Raw genomic sequence first — 26,480 nt, 5'->3', positions numbered from 1 at the left:
GTTTCCTGTGGTATCTATCTTCCACGGAGAAGGAAGGAGGAAGAAGCTGAGCCAGGCATGCCCAGTTCTTCTTCCAAACTTGTCAATGATGAAACTTATTTCACCCCAGGGGAGGGGCAGCTGACGGGGTGGAGAGAAGCCACGGTTTATACCCTCATCGATATTGCTCCCCATGAAAGGAAATACCAGGAGTGGGAAGTGCGCTTCTGAGAGCATAAATCATCTCAAGTCATCCTTGTTCAGCAGAATGAATTGGATTTTACAATAATGAAATTTATCATAAGTAACAGAACTCGGCATCCATATCCTTAATGTTTAAACGGACCACATTTCATCACCCTGGTGAATACACATTCTGGTTTTATCCTGGAATAGCTTGAAATGAGACATGATATGTCTGGATTTTCCTTTCCTTTATTAAACCTTTTACTGCATTTAACTTCCAGAGATGACTGGATCATTTCCAGGGGAGGGAGGGGAGCCGTATATACGCATCTGTAATGATCTCTGACTGTGTGACAGAGCACTGATTTTTACAGCAGTAGCCAAAATTACAGTAATTAGAGAACATATCCACATCTTTATAAACAGAGTGTTAACTGATTCAAAGAAACTTAATGAGAACTTACGAGAGGAAGTGCACTTTTGCTACTGAGAATTAAACATTAATTAAAGTCAGAAGGCAATAGTTAAATTGCCTCTCCACTTCAGTCACTCCGCAAGGCACAGAAATTGGAAAGGCTTTAGAATCTGCTGACTTTACTGTCTGTGACCCTCCAAATGGGTTCTCTAAATTTATGGTCAGTTTTGATGCAGAATTTTAGTTCCTGTTAGAGAGTTTGTTAGGATCTTGTTGCAGAAAATAGGAGATGAAGCTTTCAAATGCCCAGCATTTTAGATTTAGGCATCTTATTTTGAAAAAGTATTTTTAATTGCCATTTTTATTATAAAGATAGGTTTAAAAAATGCATATATAAAATATAGTATAATCCCATATATGAAATAAAATATGCATAGAAAATACTGGAAGGACATACATCAAATTATTAGTGGTAGATTTCTGTGAATGGTTGAATAATGGATGATTTTTTTCTTGTCTATGTTTTATATGCATTGCTTTTATAAATGGAAAAAAATAAACTAAGTTTTAATTTCTAAAGGTCTGCTTATTCCCAAGAAAGAGCTAATTGGTGCCCCTCAAACTGGCTATACGGTACTTAGAAAAACTAGCTTTTGTTTCTGTTTCTAAGACCTTGGGGATGTAGAAAATTTGATGAACTGGAAAATAAACACAGATAACATTTGAACCTTACACTGTACCTTTTTTTTTTTTTTGCCTGAATAACTGCAGATACTTTATTTCATTTCAATATAAAATTAAGAATTAAGAATTAATGTGTCCTTGTGGCTTTGATCCAATATCAAACCTCTGATCGAATAATAAACAAGACAAACTTCGGGAAGCAGACCTAATCAATTTTTCATTCTGAGTTAAGCACTGACTCATTTTAATGGGCAGGTCATGGAAATGACTAGTTTGGCCATATGAATCTCCTTGGGGGCTGCAGCTCAAAACACTTTCTATTGATTCCTAGGTAAATAATATAGTGATTTAAGGAGAGGGATCTTTCCTCATTTGATTCTTTCAGCTCATGCATTTTGTATTTCTCCCTGGCAAATTTCCATTAACTTCCTATTGTTCCTCCCCAAGCAGCTCACTCGCCCTCAGATTTAGCTGCTACCTTGTCCAGTCAGCTTCCACCTCTATACTGAATTGTCTCTTTTCCTCTTTTAAATTATGACCTGCCCACTTCCTGTGTAGTATTTATGGTGAATTCAATTGCTTCTGCTTTTAAATAATCTCGTCTCCCCCAGTATGTTAATATCCCCAATAGTCCCACTGGAATTTACTGTCGTTTTCAACCTCTGTCCAGTTTCTCTTCTTTTGTGTTTCAAGTTGACTAAATATACTTCATTTACCCTTTCTACCTTTTTATATTCTATTCTCTCCTTAATTCCCTGAAATCTGTTTTTTATACTTATTCTTTCTTTGACAAGATCTTTTTTTTTTAATAACTTATTTTACACTGTATTTTTAAGTGTGATATATTCTCACCAAACTTCTGAGGCAAATATTATACCCACTTACAGATCCAAATAAAGATTATGAACCTAACTCCTTGCTTTCAGAATGCAGCCTTTGTACGACTGCACCCCTTCCGTGTGACTGGCTTGGGTTGGCATTTGTACGAGAGTTTCAGTCAGCTGGGCTTATGTGAGTCCTGGATGGGGAACCTAAAGTGGGTATGACAGTAAGGGAATTTGCAACATGGTTTTTCTCACCAATTCGATTGCTTTTGCCTACACTCCCCGACAGGCTAGGAATGTCTTAATTGTGTGAGTGTGAATGTGTGTGCATTTGTGTGTGCTTTCTCATAGCACCGACCATAGTGTCCCAAACAAAAGTGAAAAGCGAGACACCTCATACCTTCTAAATAAGTTTGGGCTTTCCTATTTTCATTAGGTAAAAAGAAAAATCCATATATGAAATACAGTGTGATCCAAACTATGAAATGAAATATGCATAGGAAATATTGGAAGGACATACATCAAACTATTAGTGGTAGGTTTCTTTGAATGATAGAACAATGAAGAATGCATAGGCTTTTTTTTTTTCCAACCTGAAAATGAAATTACATATAGCCTGAGCTGCTGATCCATAATTTGTTCTGAAACTCTTTTGAGGAAAAATATTATGGGAAAGCCACAGCTCTGACTGCAGCAGAAAATAGATTTACTGATTTACCCACATGCCTACTTTTGTGCTGGTTCCTGGGGATGCATTCCAGAATAAGGCATACACTACATTTAATGAGTTTGCAGTTTAGCAGGGGAGATAGTCCGATACACAAATAATTATAATGCAGGGGGTCAAGTGCAATTATAGATGCATTTACAAGATACAGTAGCAGCCGAGAGGAGGGTATGTCTGGTCAGGAAAGGTTTCACAGAGCAGACAAAATCTCCCCCGCACCTTAGACCTTTCAGGGGCAAGTCATTAATTTTGAAGTTGGGTCTTTTTATGTGTTGAAAAAAACTGTTGCTAGATTTCCAGCTGTTGAGGCAAATGTAATACCTATGCTTTGATAAAAATTTTAATACAAATGTGGCAGGTAAAAATCTTGCCTATAAACGAGGGTATTAAAAAATCCCATTTCTTTTTTTTTTTTTAAAGCCAATTTATATCTGAGTTTGAGCCACCATCACACTGGGCTACAGGAATTTATTCTGTAGTAATTAATGGGATTCCCCTACAGGATTCTCAAGAGTGCATTAAAGAGGCACTTGGGGTGTACCCCTGAGCCCTCAGTATCCAGCTCACGCAGTTCCTTCTAGTTCCAGTGGCTCTGCTGGTTCTGTGCCAGAGTGGCACGGACATCTTTGCTGGGACTCGAAGCCCCAGGGCACAAGGTCTAGCCTCCTTTGGTGTCCCATGTGGTCATCACCTTTTCGGTCTTGCCAGCTCACAGAAGTTCTGCAACCCAGCAGGACACATATCCCATTAATTGAAAGATCCACCCATTTTGTTTCTCTTTCCTAGTCTTGGGGAATATCACCCTCCTCTCTCTCTCCTGGACCTCAAAGACATCCCTCTTCTGCCTCTGTCCCTCCAGGTCTCATAGTATAATCACTTTCAGCAGTATAAGCTTTGATAAAAACACAAGAAAAGTCGGTAATATCTTCAGCTGTTTTCCCTGCCATACATCCCTGCGATTAAAAAAGTACACTGAGCCCGTGGCTGCTTGCTTGGTGTTGAAATGAATTAATGTATCAATATATTTTTCTGCCATGTAAGCAACATCTTTCCCAGAAAATTCACTTTTAGAAAAAGCTACCCCGACAACTTGCCCAGAGTACAAGCAGTTGAACGCACCATCAGGTCAGAGTGTGAACTCGGAAACTGAGATTGTAAAAGATGAAAAGAAGCCATGGGCTCTTTGGTCTTGTAGAAGAACACTGAACTGGGAGTCAGGAGACATGCGGCTGCGTCTTCCTTCTCTCCCCTTACTGTGTGACCCTGGGCAAGCGACTTTAATCTCTCTGGGCCTCAGTTTCCCCAACTGCTAAAGAAGTGGGGTTGATCCTAAAGAATTGATGGGTTGATCCTAAAGTCCCTCCAAACCCCAATATTTGTATCTGGTTTGGTGTGTCATTTTTACCAAAGCATCTGAGTCACCAAATCATTGTCTCTAATATTTGACACTTTTAAGTTACATTGTTTGGCCAGACAGATATAGAAGATAGTGGGGGAATAATGTTAAATGGGAATGTATGAGGCCTCCGAAGGCAAATGTAGCAGGCAAATGTAGCACGTAAGTAAGCATGGGTGTGACAGATAGGTTGTCTTTGAGGCATGTCACTCCGACCCTTGCTGTGGACCCTTCTATTATTGCTCATTTCCAGCTATCTTCACTGCATGATCCTCCTTCACGGTCAGCTGCATAGGCAAGTTTTGCAACTGGGATAGGAAGTTCTGGAAATCTGGGAGGTTATGGATAAATCCTTGTAAGACAGTGGTCTGGATCTTGCTTTGGGTAAGCCTGTGTGGGACCAGAATGAGCCAGTCAGCCGTGTGCAGCAAGGCGAGGCGTGGCCGTTGTTAAATCTGTCTGAGGTGTCATCTATTTTCGGGAAGCTGCGGTGTGAGCAGTGACAATATTTCTCTCCACAAATGGCCCACAAATATTTCTTAATAATAAGAAATATTAAAGATGTTATGTGTTCTAAAGGAATTGACTTAATGATTGTTTTTACTTAAGGAGGAATTGCTGGTAAAATTCATTCCTCAAATCACTCCAAATGACAGATTTCTGAACAGGCACAAATTCAGGCCCAAGATGCGAAGACCGTCTTTTGCACCCACAGATCTTCTCCAGAGTGTCTAGAAGCACCAACTCAAGGCTGTCTGCAGGCAATCGGAAAGAACCCATAGTGCATTTTCTCTACCAAGTGAAACTTCCACCAAGATGCCCTCTTTTTAAGGAAGAAATAAAACGTACTCTCAAGATTCAAGGGCAGAGGACTGAATATCACTAACTTTGGGTTCAATGAGAAGGGAAATAAAAATTCAGTCATGAAAATGGAAGCTTTTAATGATGTTCCCCACCATGAACTGAAATGGATGTTCAAAATTCAATAGTGGATTGTATCTTCTTGGAGATGGCCCTGGAATCCTTACTATTTTCCCAGCAGAACATTTTTAACCACAGTTAACATGTAATCATCAACAACAGCAAAGAGATGCACCACCTGATTGGCAGAGAAAACTCTTTTGGCAGAATCTTTCCATTTTATTCAGCTTCTTACATTGCCAATTGTCAGAGGCTAAAGCACAGTGGCATCTTTTTATTCTTCTTCACAATAGCTCTTCTAAGGCAGAGAGAGGTTTTGTTATTCCATTTTTATAAGGTGGGGGAGATTTAGACTCAGATATTATGCCACAGGTTTTAACATATTAATAAGAACAGGAGAGGAATTGGAACAAGAGTTCCATCTTGTTATATAATTTGCCAAAAAATTTTAAAAATACAATCTAAAAACTACTTGGTTTCTACAATGATGAAGTACTGCTTTGGTTATATACATTTAGATATTATATGTATATGTTTCACACATATATTTATACATATAATTTTCTTTCAATTGACAAAACTACCCTAACTGGGCTTTTCATTTCATAGTAGAATTGTCATGTCATCATTTCCCAGGGGAGCTCAAGCTACCTCAAAATATAGCATAATTTTCCCAACCCATGTCTTAAATGTATTTCCTAATACTTTTAGGTGGCTGGTCAGGCACAAAATAGTATGTAGCTTCCTTTCACTGCCCCACTAGTTGGGATGGACAATCCAAAGGCTTATATTCTCCCTAGAAGTTATCATTATAGTTCCTGTTGGCTGAAGATGAATTAATGAAAGGACTTAATCATTCGGGGTGGGGTATCTCTCAGAATAGGATGGATGGTCTTCACTAAAGTTCTGTAAGTTATATTTTCTGGATGTTGTGGCCAGCACTACTATTACCAACTAACACGTTGCCATGCAAATTCAGGAGACACTTGCCCCCCAAAGTTGGTATCCTCTATAGCTGTTGACTTCTGCATTACTTTAGGACCTGTTATTCTGAGAATAGCTCAGATCTTTCAGAGGCAGAAACATGGTGCTTCCTTCTAGGACGGCGGTTTAAACCTTTGTTAGTGAAATCTTGTTCTCAGACACCATCTTCCGTCGAGCTCCAGTATTAGAAGCAGGGAGGAAACATGGAGGTTTCCTCTTGGCCCCACCCTTGCCATCTTTGACACACGGAACTTTGTTCTGCTCTAGGCTATCTGCAGAACAAGTCAAATCATATACAGTTGCCCACATTCTCTGAGCTACATAATGGAGAAATTGCTATTTATGTTTGTGCCACCCTACTGTGTAATATGGATCGTAGGCAAAGGAATGAGTTTAACTCACAACCTGTCAAAGGTTTATGTGGGTTTAGGATACGACAGGTCTACGGTCTGTAGAGATTGAGTTGACTAGGGCGTTGTTTGATACCTTTTGGTGTAGCTAAAGGCCATTTTCTTGCCAGAGCTGAAAGAAATCCACGTAATACCCTATCAGGTGAGGAGCACGCCCAAACTTTATGGCTATGTTGGCATTTCAAAGTATCCCAGGAATGAGCAAACATCCTTCCTGTTTGTTCTATTCCAGACTGCAGAATTTAAATTTTAGCAAAACTTGAGCATTTTAGCAAACGTTGCTGAATTTTATCAAAAATTTAGCAAAATTGTAGCATTTTCCAAGCTCATGTGCATTGGTGTTCTAGCTTCCTCCAATGGAAATTCCCTCAGGGCACACAGACCTGGGGGCAGAACTGAAATATTTTATAATTGTCATACATACTACTGGCTTACCCTCTTTCTCAAGTGCTGCTTCGATCTCCACGCCTGTAGGGCTACCTGAGCTGCTACCTAATTGCTCTGGGGACTTGGTTTCACGGCCTAAAGAAGTCACGGACTGCACTTGTGCTGAAGAACTTCCTTCACCATTGCTACAGATGTTCTTGTTATTACACATTGATTATGATTTTCTAGGCACTCTGTGTCCCACTAGAATGGCTATGGATCTCCTCATTACACAGGGGTGGTATTTCCTATTTTCCTCCTTTCTTTCTTCATTCATTTATTCCTGGAGAAAAAGGGAAAGGCTTTATTTTCACGCTTAAGCAAGTAATGTTGAGCATGTCTCTTGATAAATAGATTCTTTGTAAATATATATTCGTTGAGTGATCTTCTTCTGGGGGGTTCACTTTTGGTGACAAAAAGCACAGGTTTTGGAATGAGAGACGAGTCCGTTTGAATCCACGGCCTGTTTCCTATAGGTGGTATGACTTTGGGCAAGCTACTTGACCTCTCTGAGCTTCCATTTTCTCATTTTTAAAGTGAGATAGTAATACTTACCTTGGGGTGGTGGTAGGAAGACAGGGTATGTGACTTGCTTGGTATATAGGAGGTGCTCAAAGGATTAAGTCTCTTTGCACTGGAAGAATGAAGTGCTATCCTACTTGCAGTGAGGATAGTCAGACACTGGAGTCGCCAAGGTCAAGGGAGGGTCTGATTGAATAATAGGGACTGGCTGGGAGGCCTCTCGCAGTGGGGTGGTCCTTAACCTGGCCCTGTCCTAGGCTAAAATCTGCTCTGTGGGTGCTGGCTCACCACACTTGTCTACTGACTATATCTGGGCACTTGTCAAGTAGCTCCCAGAAACGCCAGGGCAAGCAAACAGGTCTAGGTGAAAGCTCTGTGATAGAATAAGAAGGGGAAGGGTTGTTAAACCATAAAAACTACCAACTATAGGAGACAGGTTAACAGAATTGATGTGCAGCCCTCCCTAGTATCCATTCTCCCATCTTCTGGGATCATATTCCTAACTTACCTTGAGAAACCACTTTCCAATTTTGGTTCTATAATTTGAAGGAGATTGACATTATCCACAGCCCAGAGTTGAGCCTTGATTCGCTAAAGCAAATCACACATTCAACCTTCTGGCTGCAATGATTGGCTCATGGGTGGCTATATGACTCAATGAGAGCCAAACAAAACACTTCCTGGGGCGTAAGAGAAAAAGGAGCTGACTCTCTGTTGTGCAGCTACCACAAAAGAATCTCTCTTGTTTTTGGATAGTGTAATGTGAAGCTGTGAGGCCTGAACCACCATAACGGGAGCCTCGGGCTGCTGGCCAATAGTGTAAAACCTAAGAATAAAATTGGCATTAAAAGAGGTAATTGAAATATGGGGGGCAGGGGGGTTGCAGGTAGGAATCCTTTGAACTGCTGGATCAAACCTTATCTGAAGCCAAACTAGACCTACATCTGGACTTTTCAGTTATGTGAAACCATCAGTTTGAAATCTGTTTTGTAATGATTCAACTGAGAGACCCAGTATATCTGGGAAAAGGAAAATCCTGTGAATCTAATTACCCTCAAAATAAATTACTTTCCATTTAGGTAGAAGACAGAATTGTAAGAAAATTTTGTATTCTAAAAGATATTGGCTCTTTGATGTTCTTTGCTACTTTACTCTGCCATGTGCAATATGTATATTGTTATGAACTGAAGGTTTATGTCCTCCCCAAATTCATGTGTTGGAGTTCTAACCTCCAGCATGATGCTAGTAGGAAATGAGGCCTTTGGGAGATGCTTAGGTCACGAGAGTGAAGGCTTTACTAATGGGATTAGTGCCCTTAGAAGAGAGATCCCAGAGAGCTCTTTGTTTCTGCCATGTGAGGACACAGGGAAAAGACAGGCCATCTATGAACCAGGAAGTGGGCCCCCTCCAGACACCAAATCAGCAAGCCCCTTGATCTTGAACTTCCCAGCCCCCAGAACTGTGAGAAATAAATGTTTCTTGTTTAAGCCACCAAGTCTAGGATATTTTTCTTACAGCAGCCCAAACTGACTAATACATATATAAATAGTGGGATAATAATCTGGTTTGCACTGTCAAGCAGTAGAAAAAAGATGAAAGTTGTAGTCAGAGAGATCTAGGTTCAATCCAGATTATTACCACGTATTAGCTGTGTAACAATTTCCTCACTTGAAAAATGGGTTTAATAATAACTACCTTTTAAATTTGAGGTGATGAATAACAATATATTTAAATCACTATGCTCATTTTTTTTTTTGTTTATTTGTTTCTGCTGTTTTTACATAAAATTGATCAGGAGGTCATACAGAAATATCATCCAAAAGAGTGAATGTTGTCCCGGTGGGTGTGGGGCAGAACACAGCTCTGGCCTGGAGTGTCCACTACACGACTGGTTTAACAACTACCCTTTTCTCTGCTCCTCTGCTGACTTCATCAGCTTCTCTAAAGGATAGATGTGTGTGGATTTGCCTGTGTGTGTTTCTGGTGGCAGTTTTAATTATCGCCACTCATTGTCCTTCCCTGTGCTCATTCTAATTGCCTTTGTGACTTTGCTTACCAGCTTATGTTAAGACATTTGAGCAGTTCTTTTTCTACTGGAGGAATCTTCAAAACAGTCTCTATTATCCTTACTTAAATAGTTTTAGTTTGCTACCTGCTGAGATTGCTGTAGTCTTAATCGTTACATTTTTAAAGACAGCTGTTAGAAGTTCCTTTAACTGCACATATAACATCATAACAACAGAAATAAAAAAAACTATTTTAATTTTTCCATGCTTTGCTAACAACAACAACAACAACAATAATAATGGCAGCTAACATTTGAAAGCTTACACATACAAAGCACTGAGCTATGACGTATATTTTTTTCATTTAAGTCTCACAACATCCTTCTGAGATAGGTAGCATAATGTTATTTACCTCTATTTTGTAGAAAAGGAAACTGAGTCTTAGAGAGGTTAAGCAACTTGCCAACAGTCATGTCAAATGATGCCAAATAGGACAGGACTGGGCCAGGACTCCAGCTCAGGAGGAGACTAACGCCAGAACTGGAACTCAAAGATTGTGGTCTAGTTGCTTCCTGTTGTTGGTAGCAATTAGAAGGTTGGTTCCTTCTAATATTTATCATTATGAATGCATAGCTTTTACATTTATGCAAACATAGCATCGCCAGACTCTACTGTCTGCTTTTTACTTAGAATACTAAAAACATGTTTCAAGTTGTTATATCATATTCACAAGGTGGATCATTTTTATGGATAGTATATTCTTTCATAAAATCTGTAGATCACACTTGAGTTGAGCATGCTTCTATTGTAGCTTATTTATATAGTTTTCAGGTTTTCATCATTTAACAATAAATCTCTAGTGAACATACATGTAGTATTTTCTGATTTTGACCGATTTCTTGGGATAAATTACTAGGAGTGAAAAATAGTAACTCAAAGGGTAGGTGCCTTTTTTTATAATTCTTCATACCTTTTTTAAAAAGTTTTACAAGTTATCCCCCTGTGAGCACTTCTTGAGGGTGCCAGGTTTACCATGATTTTATCAATATGGAAATTCATCATTATTTTATGTTTGTTGTCAATAGTTGTCTTCTGTGAATAGGTATGCCTTTGAAAATTACTAAGGTGGAACATTCCTTTGTATATGGTTCTTTCTATCAATTTCTATATACTTATGTATAGTATAGAGAAGGGTAAAATATGGTTCATGGGCTACATTTGGCTCACTGCTCGTTTTTATAAATAAAGTTTTATTGGAACACAGCCACATTCATTTATTTTTGTATTCTCTATGGCTCTTATGCTACAACTGCAGAGTTGATTAGTTTCAACAGATATTGTATGGCGACAGATTGAACTGGCTACATCATTTGCAGCATCCAGTAAACAAATGAAAACAGGAGCCCCTTGGCAAAAGATTAAGAATTTCAAGGTGGCAACACCAAAGCATGAAACCAAGTGAAGGTCACATGCCCATAGCTGGCCCTGCCCACAAAGCCTAAAACATTCACTATCTATCCTTTTACTGAAAAAGTTTACTGACCCTGGCAAACTACATATTAATCCTAAATCCTTTATAATAGGTTCAAATACTTATCTGTAATTTTCCTTTTTAAAAAATATTATGCCATTTGTGTCACAACATGATGTTTGTTTTTATGTGATAGAATCTTTAGTTTCCTTCAATAATCACTGTTCTAAAGATTAGACAGTTAAATCTGTTTTCTACTAGTTCCTTTTAATGATATGATTTCCTATATTTAATTATATTCATAACATTAATTTTAATGCATAGTATGGAATCTGGTTATGTGATAATCTATTTAAAAATTGATAGTTACAATTCCAGTTGTAAACATTTCCCTTATTCATTGCTTATTGGTGCCTACCTTATCATAAATAAACTTCTTATATAGTACAATTGGTCAATTTTTGAGTTTTTTAAAATCTATTTCACTAATTTGATTCTATTTTTTGGTTTTTAGCTCAGTGGTTCTCAACCAGGGGTGATTTTGCTCCCCGGGTGACATTTGTCAGTGTCCAGAAACATTCATGATGAATACAATTGAAGGAGGAGGTGCTATTGGCATCTAGTGAGCAGAGGCCAGTGCTGCCACCAACCATCTTACAACACAGGGCACTGCTGCCCCCACAACAATGAGCTGGCTCAAAATGTCAACAGTGCCGAGGCTGAGAAATCCTACTTTAGCTTTGTATGTATTATCCCAAAGCTTTATAACATTTTAAAGTACATTGTCATGTAATGACAGCCACCTGCCCCATTTCTGTTTCTTTTCAAAATATCAATTCATCTTCCTGAATGTTCTTTTACAAATGAACTTTAGAATAGCTTTAGTCAAAAAGAAAAAAGAAAATTATTTTGAGATTTTTGACCAGCATGGAACGAGCTATTTCGTGCAAAAGTAATAGCGATTTAAAAGGTTAAACATAATTGCAAAAACTTTTGCACCAATCTAATACAAATAAACTTATATTCCCAGTCCGCTTTCTAGTATAGCTCTAGTTTTTATGTCTTTACCAAGCAAAATTTCAGGCCAAATTTTCTAGTTTTCTTAATTTGTCCTAAACAGCTCTCAGGTTTATTCCTAAGTATTTTACAAGTTTCTTACTCTAAAATGGTATCTCTTTATTATTAAGTGGCTATTTCTAAACACTACTTTTTATTTCGGACAACTTTACTAAAATTCATAATTTGAATAGAGTTTGGCTGGCTTTGTTAATTTTTCAAGCTATAAATTTATATAATTTGTAGATTCTTTCCAATGTCTATCTTGTTTTTGTTTAGTTTTTATAGCACAGGTATGGACTTTCAAACTAACTTTAATTAAGAATGTTGATAGAATTAAAAGTGTGAAATATTTCTCAATTAAGCAAAATGTTGATTTGGCATATTATTTTAAGTTAAAAATAACCAACTTGCAATTACTCTCTATGAAAAATTTAAGCTAGAGACAGATCTTTGTTTTAAAATAGTTATTATTGGTCTTTTGGTATTATTACACAGTAAGTATACGTGTGTGTACATATGGGTATATATATACATACATACATATGCACATATACATAGATGTATTAGATCTCTAAAAAATGAATGTGACATGGCCAAGTGCTGGACGTGCTAGCTGGGTTAGGATATGTTGTCAGTGCAATGATGTGCTCAAGCTCCTTGAAGTACAAGGAGCTATTCAGAAGCCGTCAAGTGTAAAAGGTAACTCTGTAGCAGGTCAAATTGTAATTTCCCCAGCATCCCTGCAGAATAACATGATTGATTCTTGAATGGACTTGAACAAAAATATTTCTGACCTAATCTTTACTCCTTTGATGATAGCAATCCCTAAACCTCTTTTTACCAGGATGTGTTTTGTCACCTCATCCATCTCTGCAGATTTTTCTGGAGGCCTCAGAGGGCAGTCAAGGGTGACTGAGCTGCACATTCTCCTCACAGATAAAAACTGTAGACAAACACTTCTCTGCAAACTGATTCACATTTTTGGTTTTCTCTATGAATATATGGAGTTATAGAAGTTTGGAGTAAGAGGTACAATGCTGATGAAACAAATGATTAGATCAAATTGTCACAGACTTTTTTCTGTCAGTATTTAACCTTCTGTGAATACCATTAAAACAATGGTTCATTTGCATTTAGGTGGTCATAACTAGGCTAACTTTCCCTTTGCTTTTTCACATGGGTTTCTCATCTTAGGTACTAAGCATTAGACTTAGAATCTGATTGGCAATAAGGAGCAATGGAAGGATTGTGAAAATGAATTGCACCCCAAATGATATTTGGTAGCAATTGATAAAGGACATTCTATATACAAAATGCTGAGATGCATTTCCCCAAGGTTCAGGTGGTCACAGGTTTTCCCATGCTATCGCCAGATAATGGAGAGGAGAGCATAATATAATCATGTCTAAACCACAACTTTTAATTTATAAAGCTAACATTGATAAATGACATGAAGGCAATGTCTGTTTATAAATTTTATATGTTTCTGCACATTTACTACTTTAATATGAACCTTAGAATTTCTACAGTACATATAATGTTAAACACATCCCTTATTTTGAATTTAATATAGTGCTTATTAAAAGTATTTGTAAGGATTATCTTTTTCTGAATGCTTGTTTACTCAAAATATTTTATGCATTTGTTGATGTTCAAAAGGAGCCCTGGATTTATTAACATTAAAAAAAAGGTTCAAAGATTTGCAGAGGTATACAAATGGCTAAAGCATTAGAAAAGTTCTGGAAAACTGTAGAAGAAATGGTAAGTTGGCATTAGAGGAGTGATCAAATAGACTACGAGAGGAACCAAACTCACTATGACTCAGATGGACAGAGAACACAGAAGACAGAGAATAATAATTGGATAAAAGAGTGAAATACCACAGGATGATAAATCAAAGAGGATTTCCGGGCATAAATACCCAACAAGCTCTTATCAATGAGGAAGTTTACCTGGGGGACACTTGTTACAACTGACAACACCATAATATACTTGTACGCAATCCTCATGTTATACATATCTTCCCATTCCTTCTGCTACAGATATATCATATTCAAAGAAGACAGTTTCCTACATATTTGTACTTTAAATGATCCTTGATAACTCAGAGGAATATACTTTTGATGATATTTGCTTACACGATCTGAAATCTGTTGGTCGATACTGATAATATATGACTCTCTCAAGTGTTTGGCCTTTGAGCTCATTAACTATTGTAACTGAGAAGACTGAGGTTGGTAATCACATTTACCCTAATATAAAATACACAAACATTTTAATAACTATTATTATGGTCTCCTAGAATACGTATGTTACTCTGGGTATAGTATTATTACCATTTAGAGTCTATGAAATAGAGGAGGTATCTCAAAAGCAGTAGAAAGTAAAGTTAAGAGCAAGGGATGTGGAGTCAGACAACTTGAATTTGAACCCTAGCTGTGTAATCTTGGGCAAGTTAATTCATCTCTCAGTTTCCTTATCTGTATGGAAGGAATAATATCTATCATAAAGGCTTGTTGCAAGGATAAAAACAAATTAATTTATGTAAAGCACTTAGCATAGTTCCTGACATGCAATAAATATTAGATGTTTAATATAATATCTACCTCATCTATCTATCCATCTGTCTGTCAGTCCATCCATCCATCCATCCATCCATCCATCCATCCTTCCATCCTCCCCCCTACACCCACCCTATTGGTTTTGTTTCTTTAGAGAACTCTGACTAATCCACATTTTCAGTTTGGATTCTGAGGTGACTCTTGCTCTTCAAAGGCTTAAGCTCTTTTCAGCATATGAACCCATTAAGACTGAATCTTTTAGAAGCTTTGAAGTCAGAGAGGGACAGAGTTGCTGCATCAGCAAGCCATGCCCAGGGGTAAGGAGGTGGGCATAACTAGTACAACTTAGGTTTGCTGTTCAGAATGGACATAACCAAACAATAAACGCACTTAGAGAATACTCTCTAGCCAAAGACCACCAGGAATGCACCCATAGTTGAACAAGTCGGGTCTGTTCCTCATTGCAGAGAGGGAGAATGCACACCCTGGGGAACTGTGGGGTACTCAGTAAGAGGGTGTTAGCAAGGACTTACAGGATTGACTTTGACTGAGTTATTTGAGGAGGTCCAAAGACGCAGGCTTCTCTCTGGATTGGGTGCTTTTGTAAAGCAGGGATAATTTCATGATTATCTGAATAATTTTATCTAATTATAGGCAGGCAGACTAGAAGGAGACTAAAGCTGTAATTGGTAAAGAAACAGCAGTCACTCTTATTAGCTGAGAAAGGGAGATGTTCGGGATTTTGTGGCTTGGACAGTGTTCGTGTTTTGTCTGTGTTCAGATGTGAATTCAGAGTGGTCTCGTTTTTGTCCTGATCTATTATAGTCACAGAATGGCCTTGTCTGATGTCAACGTCCTGTGACATTGTCTGTGTTCAATAGGAGAACACCAAGGCCTAGCTGACAGCACTAGGCCAGCTCCTGGGAGTCAGGGCTGCTTTTCTCTTTCGATCGTAATGAAGCTGGTTTCTGACTGGGTGCCGGACCCCCTGTGACATCTCCAGCCCTATCTTTTCGATTATGACCTTCAGCAACAACATCTCAATTCTGAAATTCACCAGGGGCTCATAATACCATAATTATAATTATAGCGTGAATACAAAATTAAATGTAATTAAGATTTAAAAAATAGAAGGATGCCCAACTTCCACTGTAAAGATCAATAAAGAGGAAAATTGCATTTTTCTTCCAACTCCTAGGTTTTAAATGTCTCTCTATGTTTACAAACAAAATTGACCAACAGAAATGTGTAAGTTGCATTAGAGTCATACGATACAGGTCATATTTGGGGGAAAAAATTGATGGGAGACTATGAATCCTCTTAGAGAGGATTCTAAAGAATAAGCAGCAGCAAAAAAGCAAGACAAGTATCCCCTGCAGAGGGCTCCAGAGAGTGGGGTGGGCATGGAGTGTACAGACTTATCTTCCCTGTCTGTTCCTAACCAATGGTTATTTCCTACACAAACTTCACAGAGCCCAGGCATCTCCTATGTCCCCTGAATTAATGAGCCAGGGGCCTCTGAGCTGCTCGTGTCATTATCTACACATGTCCTTTTCTTCTCCCAAATGATCCCCCCAGTGCTCTGAAGTAGTAGCATGGGTTACGTTCATTTCTTGTGAGGCGCATACAATTTATATCTCACTACCCCAAAGCCAGCAGTGCTTCTGCCTATGGCAGAATGCCACTGTATCTTTGATTGCAGCACTAATCATTGTTTGTGGCATTAGCAAAGTGTGGTTGATGATCATAACCTAAAGGAATTGTCAGGACATAGCAAATATACATGCCATTTCGTTTTATAATTCTAAAAACTAATTCTACATCTGAAGGAAACTTACGTAGTTATGAAACTAATCTGTACACTTCTAGGAAGTACTGCTCATTCTTCACATCTAAGGCTCCATTATTCCTGGGCTCATGCCTGGGTTAATCATCACTGCACAATCAAACTGTCAGCAGGAATCAGTATTAATCTTGAAGACAGAGCAAATAATTAGATCAGCAAAGCTGTGATCCAGAAGATAGCTGAGGTGCTATTTTTAAAACTTCTCACTGGTAAAACAATCCACATTTGCAGAAATTCCATCAAGGGACTATCTCAGCAGATGAACAATGAACACATCTGGAATGGTCAGATTCATGTATATTCATTTGATGTGGAAATCAAATACTTGGGCTAGAAAGAAAACTTTACTGTCAACTGCTCACAATATGTTGCAGATTTTGTCTTATGCATCGCCATGATTTGGACCAAACATAAGTCCTTCACTGGGAGAACTGGTTGATCCTATCTTTCTTTTTTTATTATTATTAAATTTAGTGGGGTGACATTGGCTAATAAAATTATATAGGTTTCAAGCTTACAATTGTATAACCTACCATCTGTATACCACATTACGTGCTCGCTACCCAAAGTCAAATCTCTTTCTGTCACTATATATTTCACCCCCTTTACCTTTTTCTACCTCCCCTCTACCCCCTTTCCCTCTGATAACCACTAAACTGTTGTCTGTCCGTGAGTGTCTTGTTCGTGTGTTGCTTTCAGTTTTATATTCCACACATGAGTGAAATCATATGGTTCTCCACTTTTTCCATCTGGCTTATTTTACTTAGCATGATAATCTCAAGATCCATCCAAGTTGTTGCAAATGGCAGTATTTCATCTTTTCTTATGGCTGAGTAGTATTCCATTGTATATATGTACCACATCTTCTTTATCCAGTCATCTATTGAAGGACTTTGGTTATTTCCATGTTTTGGACACTGTGAATAATGCTGCAATGAAATAGGGGTACATGTATCTTTACAGATAAATGTTTTCAAATTTTGGGGGTAGATACTCAGAAGAGGGATTGCTGGGTCATATGGTAATTTTATTCTTAATTTTTTGAGGAACCTCCATACTGTTTTCCATAGTGGCTGTACCAATTTACATTCCCACCAGCAGTGTTTGAGAGTTCCTTCTTCCCCACAACCTCTCCAATACTTGTTATTACTTGTCTTGTTAATAATAGTCATTTTAACAGGTGGGAGGTGATATCTCATTGTGGTTTTGATTTGAATTTCCCTAATAGATAGTGAAATTGAGCATCTTTTCACAAAGGAGCCAAAAACATACAACAGAGAGAAGAAATCCTCTTCAATAAATGGTGCTGGGAAAATTGGAAAGCCACGAGCAAAGGACTGAAACTAGACAGCTATCTGTCACCATACACAAAAATTAATTCAAAATGGATCAAAGACTTGGATATAAGACCTGAAACAATAAAATGTATAGAAGGAAACACAGATACTAAAATTATGGACCGTCATCTTAGAGAAGATATTATGAATTTGACCTCAAAGTCAAGAGAAGTAAAAACAAAAATTAAAAAATGGGATTATATCAAGCTAAAAAGCTTCTGTACAGCAAAAGAAACCATCAACAAAACAAAGGCAAGCAACTGAGTGGGAGAAGATATTTGCAAACAACATCTCTGATAAGGAGCTAGTATCCAAAATATATAAAGAACTCATACAACTTTAACAAACAAACAATCCAATTTAAAAAATGGACAGAAGACCTGAACAGACCTTCTCCCAAGAAGACATACAAATGGCCAACAGATACATGAAAAGTTGATTCTATCTTTCTGATCAATAGACAATGGAAAGCTTGTGTAAAGCAAAGATGCACAGATTACTGGGCTGCGGAGGTGCTGGTGGAACGAAGGTGCCCAAGAAATCTGAGAAAGGACCCTAAACAGAGAGATTGACCAGAAACAGATGTTTCATCATTCCACAGTTACCTTAAAGGTTGGTCCTGTCTATAACATGTCCCTTCTGCAATACCCATACAGCACACATATCTGCTAGATAGGAAAAACTCACAGAGGAAAAAAGTCTGCCTCTGTGAATACTATAAACCTCATGCCTTAGTTTATTTGTTTAGTTTCAGAGAAAGCTTTGTGAAGGAAACTCAGAGTTGCTGTAAAAGGGACACAGAATACTAGAGCTCTCAAACTTTTGTGTCAGAATCACCTGTAGTGCTTGTTATAACACTGAGTATGCACCCCTAGACTTTCTTATTCATTATATCTAAAATGGAAGTTGTGAATTTGCATTCATAACAAGTTCCAATGTCCTGCTGATGCTACACGTTGGAGATCACCCTTTGAGAACCACAGGTCTCATTCTTTCACTTTATTAGTTTCTGAACTCTCTGAGGGCAGGCCTCTTTCTTTGGCTAAGGCTCTCACAGGTGTGCTCAATAAATGTGTTAATGAGTAAATGAGGAAATGAAGGCACAGAGAGACAAAATGCCATGCCCAAGTTGGGTGTTTCTCTTTTTTAGCCTGGCCTAAAGGGAACCCAATAATGAGGGTGATAGTGGCCAGAGAGATCCATCATTGAAAATGATCAAAGCACCAAATTACAGTCAGCAACTAATTAGAATTTGTGTGAATCTTTTAGAAAACCATTCCAAAGGATTTACAAGAAATCTTCTATATCCTTTTTCTGACTGCTGTGGAAAAAGTACTTAATAGAATTACCTTTACAAATGTATTAATTTATTCTGTTCCGAGGATATTATATTCAGTGATTTGGCAAAACTAATCTGAACTAATAACAGACACATATTTGCTGAGGCTAAGCAAATTTACCAGTAGAGAGACTTTTAGCCATTTGAAACAAATGAAGGTTGAGGCATAAAGATTAAAGAATATCTGTAGTGTCCAGAAGAGGTGAGTGTTTACAAAGAGAGCAGCACAAATTGACTAAAACGCTAAAGTGCATGTTCACAAAGAAAACTATCACAAGGGAGAGGAAAACTCACCGACACCACTACCAAGACATTTTCAACCCCTGACAAATGCTCAGGTTCAAGAGACGGTCTCCATGTGCCTGTCTCTGAAGGATACATAAGGAAGAACCACACCTCCTCAGAGCCCTTGATTCTCTCCAGTGGAGTCAAGCAAACAGTGACTGCCTACTCACTTCCATCCTGCCAATGAAATACGTATCCAGCGTGTACTGTCCCTTTAAAAAATCCTAAATCTAGTCACAGACTGGAGTTGAAATCTTGCAACCTACAGGGTCCAATATAAGTGAGTGTAATTGAAATAACACAAGATGATAGGTAATAATGGGACCTGGTTAACCAAGAACTCTACATTCTTTTTAAAGGAAAAGCTGTGTCATGCAGGGACTCGTGCGGGGTCTCAGCTCCCATTCCCCACATAAGAACGCAGGACATGGTGAGGCCAAAAAGGAACACCCACGGAGCCATAGGTAGGGGAGTCACACCACTATAGCCTCGCTGGCGGCTGGGTTGGAGACACAGGAAGCAGGAGCCACACTTTCCACAACCTGCCATCAGCTTCTCTGCAATCCGCAACCCGCACTCCGCTGTGCTAACTGCAGTCTGTACTTGCCAGCTCAGCCACCATCTTCTTGCTAGCCCCCATTTTCTGCTAGCATAGCCACAGCAGTTATATTAGTGGCCAATGGCTCAACTAGCCACAACTGATGGCCATCCAATCACAGTTGATGGCCTTTTACTACCTGAGCCAGCACCTTTCCACATGAGGCTGAGAGCCTGGAAACTGCACTCCTGGCTCTGTCCCCACAAGCTGCTTCTGAGCTCTAGGAGATTGTTTTATTATGGGACGTTATCCTTGTTTACCAGACCTTCCAATTTTTCAAGAGGTATCAAAACTTGGATTTTCATGTAGTTTCTTGACTGTTACAATAGTCAGTCAATAGTGTGTGATCCAAACAAAATATGTTTGTAAGTAGGACAGGGCCACCTGCTTTCCATTTTGGACTTCTCCTTTGACTCTAGTCCTGTTTTCCTAACTATCTTATTATTGAATTCTGGGTATGTATTCTGTTTCCACCTTGAAGAGTACTACTTCTGTTTTCAAACTTTCTCATAGGCTCAGAATTCTTCCCTCCTAATTCCTGAAGGACAAGCCAGGCAGATCATGGTTCCATCAGGAATTCTTTGATCACTTCATATGCTGAGATACAGTCCATTAGTGATGAAAATGACATTGGTGATGAGTTGGGGGGGGCAGGCAATGTCACATAGCTTGGGGACGACTTAAGGGGTAGAAGTTTGGGTTCTATTTCCCAAGCTTTCCCCTCACCCTCCTTGATTCCACCTCAGGTTCCTGGTATAATGCTCTGAAAATGCATGCAGGCTTCAAGAAAGAGAGCATTCTGCCCAATTACTCAGAGTATGAAGATTTGAAAAACACAGCTGTAGAAAACCATAGTGTTGAAAAAAAAAATCAAAGGATTAGAGGGTATGAAGACAAGTCTGCTTAATTTTCCCAGTCCAAGTACAATTAAAAATAGAGGGCAGCCTTTGTAATAATCCTACAGGTTACTGTGGTCTCATGCTTCTAGTTCATTCTCTATCTCATTCTCCTTCATTTCCTGTAAGAGGAACAAGTGAGAGGAAGGGAAGGGGGCTGGCTGTTTAGATTTTTCTTAAGGGTTTATTTATTCACTAAACCAATATGTATTATCTTACGTTTGTTATATATGAAACTGACAGTCTATTGAGAGAGACACACAAAGAAAACAAGAAAATTAAGATAATTGCAGGTTGTAAAAAGTGTAATCTGGCAAATAATCAAGATAATGCAAATAATCACAGAGGAAAATCTCTTAGCACACACCTATTTGTTGCATGCCCATAATCCGGAACTGGGGGAGAAGGGGGTAGGTGATGTTCCTTTTTGGAGGGATTCCAGTGGGGGAGGGGCGATGCTTACTCTAAGTCCTGGGCAGGTAACCGAGGGGTTGCTCTGGTGGTCTACTTTATGCCCGGACAGGGGATGCCAAACCCTAACGTCCTATACACCGACTGATGCTGGGACCCTCTTCTGCCCTGGTGGGTTCATGGAGCAGCTCTGAGTTCTTGGAGGAAAGAATAACTCCAGGTACTGGTGGTAGTTACAGGGAAAACATTAATATAATTAGCCCACGTATGGTTAGAAATGTGACAGTTTAGCAGGAAAATCTGGGTGTCATAGGTGGGAGCTTGAATCGATGTTCGTTTTCAATGCCTTTCAAGAAGACAATCTGTCGGGGAAGAATCCAAGTTTAAAGCTACCCTTTGCCCATCCCCTCTTTGCCCCTCTGCTGTGGATCAAGAGGGACTTGGATAATCTGCTTGCAACACAAAAGTGTGGCACAAAAAGGTACCTAAGCAGAGAGCAGAGAGCACAGACTCGGGAGAAAGCTCAGGCCACAGAATGGAGCAAACAGAGTCTCAGATTAATATGGCAAAGCAGTCAGTGTTTTAGCAAGCATCCTCAGATACTATTCCATGGGAATGAAAGATAAGCACTTAGATAAAGACTGTACTCAAAAGTGAACTTCCAGACAATGATTCATCTCTACACACTGCTTAACCATGTCAATCACAAGAAAAACAAAGATATCATTCTCGCTCTCAAATTCCTTTCCCTCTTCTGATCCTACATGGAAAACAAATAGTCTCATTTGTAAGTAGGGGAGGAAATAATTTATTTTCAGGGGAAAAAGAATCATTTGAAAGGGACATATTCTGAATGCCATAAGACTTATTCTCATTTTGGGAGTAAAAATAACTACAGAATAAGTAGACACATATACATCTTACAGAAATAGATACGTATTTGCACATATGGGTAAGACTGCAGTTTTTCTTCCAGTCCCTACTTGATCCACATAACAGATACTATACAAGTCCTATTGCTTCATTTCAGAGGAAAATCCTCTTTGAAGATGGAAGAAACCTCAGTATTCAGTCTGTACATTTTACAGATCAGTAGGATGAGGCCTAGAAGGTTCAAAGTGATTTCTGTGAGGCCACGTGATTGCAAGGTCACATAAGAAGGAGGACGAAAACCTATATTCCCGAACGGCTAGCCCTGTAGTATTTCCAAAGGACCATGAAGTCTCCCCTCTCCCAAAGTCTCTACTGAGATCCCACATAACTTGGTTTAAAAAAAGTACTTTCATGGCTCTGTAACACAGCCTAGGTATGGAAGCTATACCAAAAATGTGATGGAGTTAGAAGAAAAACACTCCCGCTGCTGCTTTCAGGGACGCTGCGGCCCCAAGTCATTCAGTCCTGACAAAGTCGATACTGTTGAAAACACATATCTGCAGGAGGTGAGTAAAAATCAATTTCAGGTCTTAGGATCGTGGGCAAAACAGCTCTTGGCAAATTCCATTCAATTCTGTGCAGTAAGAGCTTATTGGTCAGTACAGCCGAGGCAGCCAGGGCCCTGTCCACAATCCTTGGTATTCCCTGTTTCCTTACAAAGCTCCTCCCTGCCTGAGGGCTTCCTGGGTTGCAGGAGTATGTCGGCTACATGCAGGGCTGGCCACAGCGCCCAGGAATCAGCACCATTGGAGGAAACCTCAAACAGCAATGCAGTCACCATATGACAAACTCTCCAGCTTCCTCCCCTCTGAGTTGGGATAACTGAGGCATATTCTAGGCAGCCTCCAGGAAATCTCCAGCGTGCACTGAGCCTCCGTTCTCCAGATGGGACCCTGCTCTTCCATACCCCCGTGTGTGCCTCATTCCTTTTCCATTTCCCTGCTCTCCACGGGTACTTTCTGGGATTACCCTCAAGATCAATTACTTCCATTCAAAGTTTTGATTCCAGGTCTGTTTCTGGAGGAATCCAGCCTAAGACAAGCATAGACTCTGTGCAAATCACTTTTTTTTTTTTTTAAGATTTTATTGGGGAAGGGGAACAGGACTTTATTGGGGAACAGTGTGTACTTCCAGGCCTTTTTCCAAGTCAAGTTGTTGTCCTTTCAATCTTAGGTGTGGAGGGCGCAGCTCAGCTCCAGGTCCAGTTGCCATTTCTAGTTGCAGGGGGCACTTCCCACCATCCCTTGTGGGACTCGAGGAATTGAACTGGCAACCTTGTGGTTGAGAGGGCGGGCTCCAACCAATTGAGGCATCTGGGAGGCAGCTCAGCTCAAGGTGCCGTGTTCAATCTTAGTTGCAGGGGGCGGAGCCCACCATCCCTTGTGGGACTCGAGGAGTTGAACCGGCAACCTAGTTGAGAGCCCACTGGTCCATCTGGGAATCGAACCGGCAGCCTTCGGAGTTAGGAGCATGGAGCTCTAACCGCCTGAGCCACCAGGCCGGCCCCCAAATCACTTTTTTTATAATAGGTACCAAGAGATATAAAGATGAGAAAGATATTGTCCCAGTCTTCAAAAGGCCGAAGGAGGGATTAAGACTTCTACATACCTAACCACACAGGTAAGACAAGAGAAAACACAGTACTTTAGGAGGAGACTAGGGACATGCACAAGAAAAATATGTGCACTCATGAAGGGGTCTCACAATGAAAGGAGAAATTTGCCATTAAGAACTCAGCATGAGTTTCTCTACAGCAGGAAGGAGTCAAATAGGCAAAGTAGTAACATTATACACATCAAATGAACAACCAAGGTCCTGATTTCACCTGGAAATCAGGTGTCACATGTCAGAGAATTTGTCACTGCTTATACAGTGCAAGCTTGAATGATTGATACAAATGGAAAAATTTCATACAACCCAGGCTTGTTTGTGAGGGACGAGGTCGGCACACAAACCCCCAAACTGGTCCTACAAATTTAATTGGCTATTTTGCATCTTGTGTTTGAAGAGTATCAAAACCATCTCTTTTCATTCAGTTCTGTCAAAATAGTCTAATTTCTGTGGAAAGCAAACAAACAGTGAAATTGTGAGTGTCATTAGGTTGACATGTCAGCAATTTGAGCTTTCACTTGAGCTAGAGGCCATGCCAAAGTCAGTCAGACGTTTGCGATTTGCAGGCGTCGGCTACCCAGAGTCTTATAAATCACTCTCCTTTAGCCCAAGACAGGTTACTGAATAAAAAAGACAGAACAGAGCAAGTTGAATGAACATATAATTCAAGAAACCCGTGGGCATCCTTGAGCTGATAAAATGCTGGCTTTTTCATGGTATGGTGGTTCTAGTTGGTTCGTCTTCAGAGCTAATGATTAGAGAACATCTACCTGCCACATGCTGGGACCTCAAAAACTCTATTTATTCCTCAAAACAACCTAGTAAAGCAGGTGTTATTATTATTATTTTTACCCTTTTACAGAGGAGAAAATTGAAACTTGGAGATGCTCAGTGGCTTGCTGAAGGTCATAGAGCTCTTTGGTCAGACCCTCAAATCCAAACGTTCCCCAAAATACCACACTGTCTTCCTTCAGAGCTGAAAAGAAAGTACGACAATACTTCAGCTTCAAAAGGTCCTCTCTTAGGAGACGCCAAACATGAATTTGAACAAATGTCAGCTGAGAGAAATTATATGTTAGTAACAGAGTTGAAGTTCTTATTTGGCCAAATAACATATAGTTCTAGAGAAAATGAGTCTTTAAAATGCCTTCTCTTTTTGGATAAGCATTCTTTTGTCTGCTATCAAAAGAAAGTAAATTCCGAAGTTATCTAAATTCCCTGTATACAGAAAATTAATATTTACCTCCAGAGACTCTGGAGATTTTCTCAAGGAAAAGTTGTAGGATTTAATATTAAGTGCTTAGGATACTTTGGGAAGGATGCTGAACACATCAGATTTCACAGAAGACTCACATGGAAATGATAGCAGACAAAATCAAATTACCTAAATTAACTCAATTTTAATTAAGCCAATTGAATAACATTTCCTTAATCAAATCTCTTTTTGAAAAGTTGTTAGCCCTCCATTCTTCAAACCTTATCCCCTAATTCAGTTGGGATAATGTTGTTTTACTCCACATATATTCTCTGCCTAAGTTTGGGTTCCCCCCAAAGTGGACCTGTGACAATGATGTGAGTGAAAGTAGTTTGTGAAGTGATTCCAGGAAGCAAGTTGAGGGAGTGGGGAAGGGAAGAAAGTCAATAAAGGTACAATAATGACTAGGTGATCGCCACAGGCAACTGGCAGTCTACGTTGCTGGGGACCTCTCAGCACCGATATCAAACTCCCTTGGAAATGGTCTCATGGAGGAGTGAGGAAGCTGCATCATCACCTCTTCATCGCTGGTAGAGGGTAACTGGGGATAACTCCCCAGCAAATCATGGCCTCCTGAGTGTTAGGCCTAACATGTTTCTACAGACAGAGAATAGTCTCAGGATCAGGCAAAAGGCAGAGAAACCAGTATGTGTGTTTAGGGCTGTTTGTAAGACCCTTTGGGATGGGTCAAGGGGAAATGGATAGAGGACGGCCAGCATCTGCTAACGAGGTCTATTGGTAGACCTTTCCACAACGAGCTGCTTTATTGATTTAGTTTTCAAACTTTGTTGAACATAAGAATGACCCGAAATACTTACAAAAAATGCTTATCTCTAGCCTTCCTCCCCACTATGTTGATTAAGATCACTGGTTGGGTTCAAGAACCAAAATTTCAACAAGCCCCCCAATCATCCCAAAGCCAAGTCCCCAGGTCACAGTGTGAAATGACTGTGCTAATGAAGCTAAAGACCATGAATTCATTCCCTTGTAGGCAAGCCAGCATCTCAGAGAAGAATCTCTCACTTGGCCATAGATGGACCTTACTTTTCTATGTCTTATTTTTTCAAATATAAGCTATTGTTCATAAAGAGAATATAATGAGTGTGTGTGGGAGGGTTAGCACTTTGCAGGTCTAATTCCAGAAAAGCACTTTAAACATAGGTACATCCAAGTGATCATGAGTCATGAGTAAAATTATCAGATACCCGTATGCTAGAGTGGCCATACTTTTCCAACACATGGTGTGATGAGTAAGAGTGAATTTATGGGGAAAATAGGAGAGAAAGTTGACATTGGGATAGAAAATGAAATCACTGTACCTATATATACGGGTCAGGAATCTCAGGACAAAAACTATCTTCAAGACTTGGCTACAAAGAACCAACATGTAAACCACAG

General features: G+C 39.4%; 1 protein-coding gene across 4 annotated transcripts in view; it reads right to left on the bottom strand.

Moving 5' to 3' along the window:
• Positions 1–26,480, bottom strand: part of PLPPR1 (phospholipid phosphatase related 1) — a 216,765-nt gene that overhangs the window by 69,202 nt on the left and 121,083 nt on the right. The window lies entirely within an intron of this gene.

Source organism: Rhinolophus ferrumequinum, chromosome 12, assembly GCF_004115265.2.
Source record: "Rhinolophus ferrumequinum isolate MPI-CBG mRhiFer1 chromosome 12, mRhiFer1_v1.p, whole genome shotgun sequence".
Taxonomy (NCBI): domain Eukaryota; kingdom Metazoa; phylum Chordata; class Mammalia; order Chiroptera; family Rhinolophidae; genus Rhinolophus; species Rhinolophus ferrumequinum.
The sequence above is the reverse complement of the archived record's forward strand: the minus strand, read 5'-3'. Positions and strand labels throughout refer to the sequence as shown.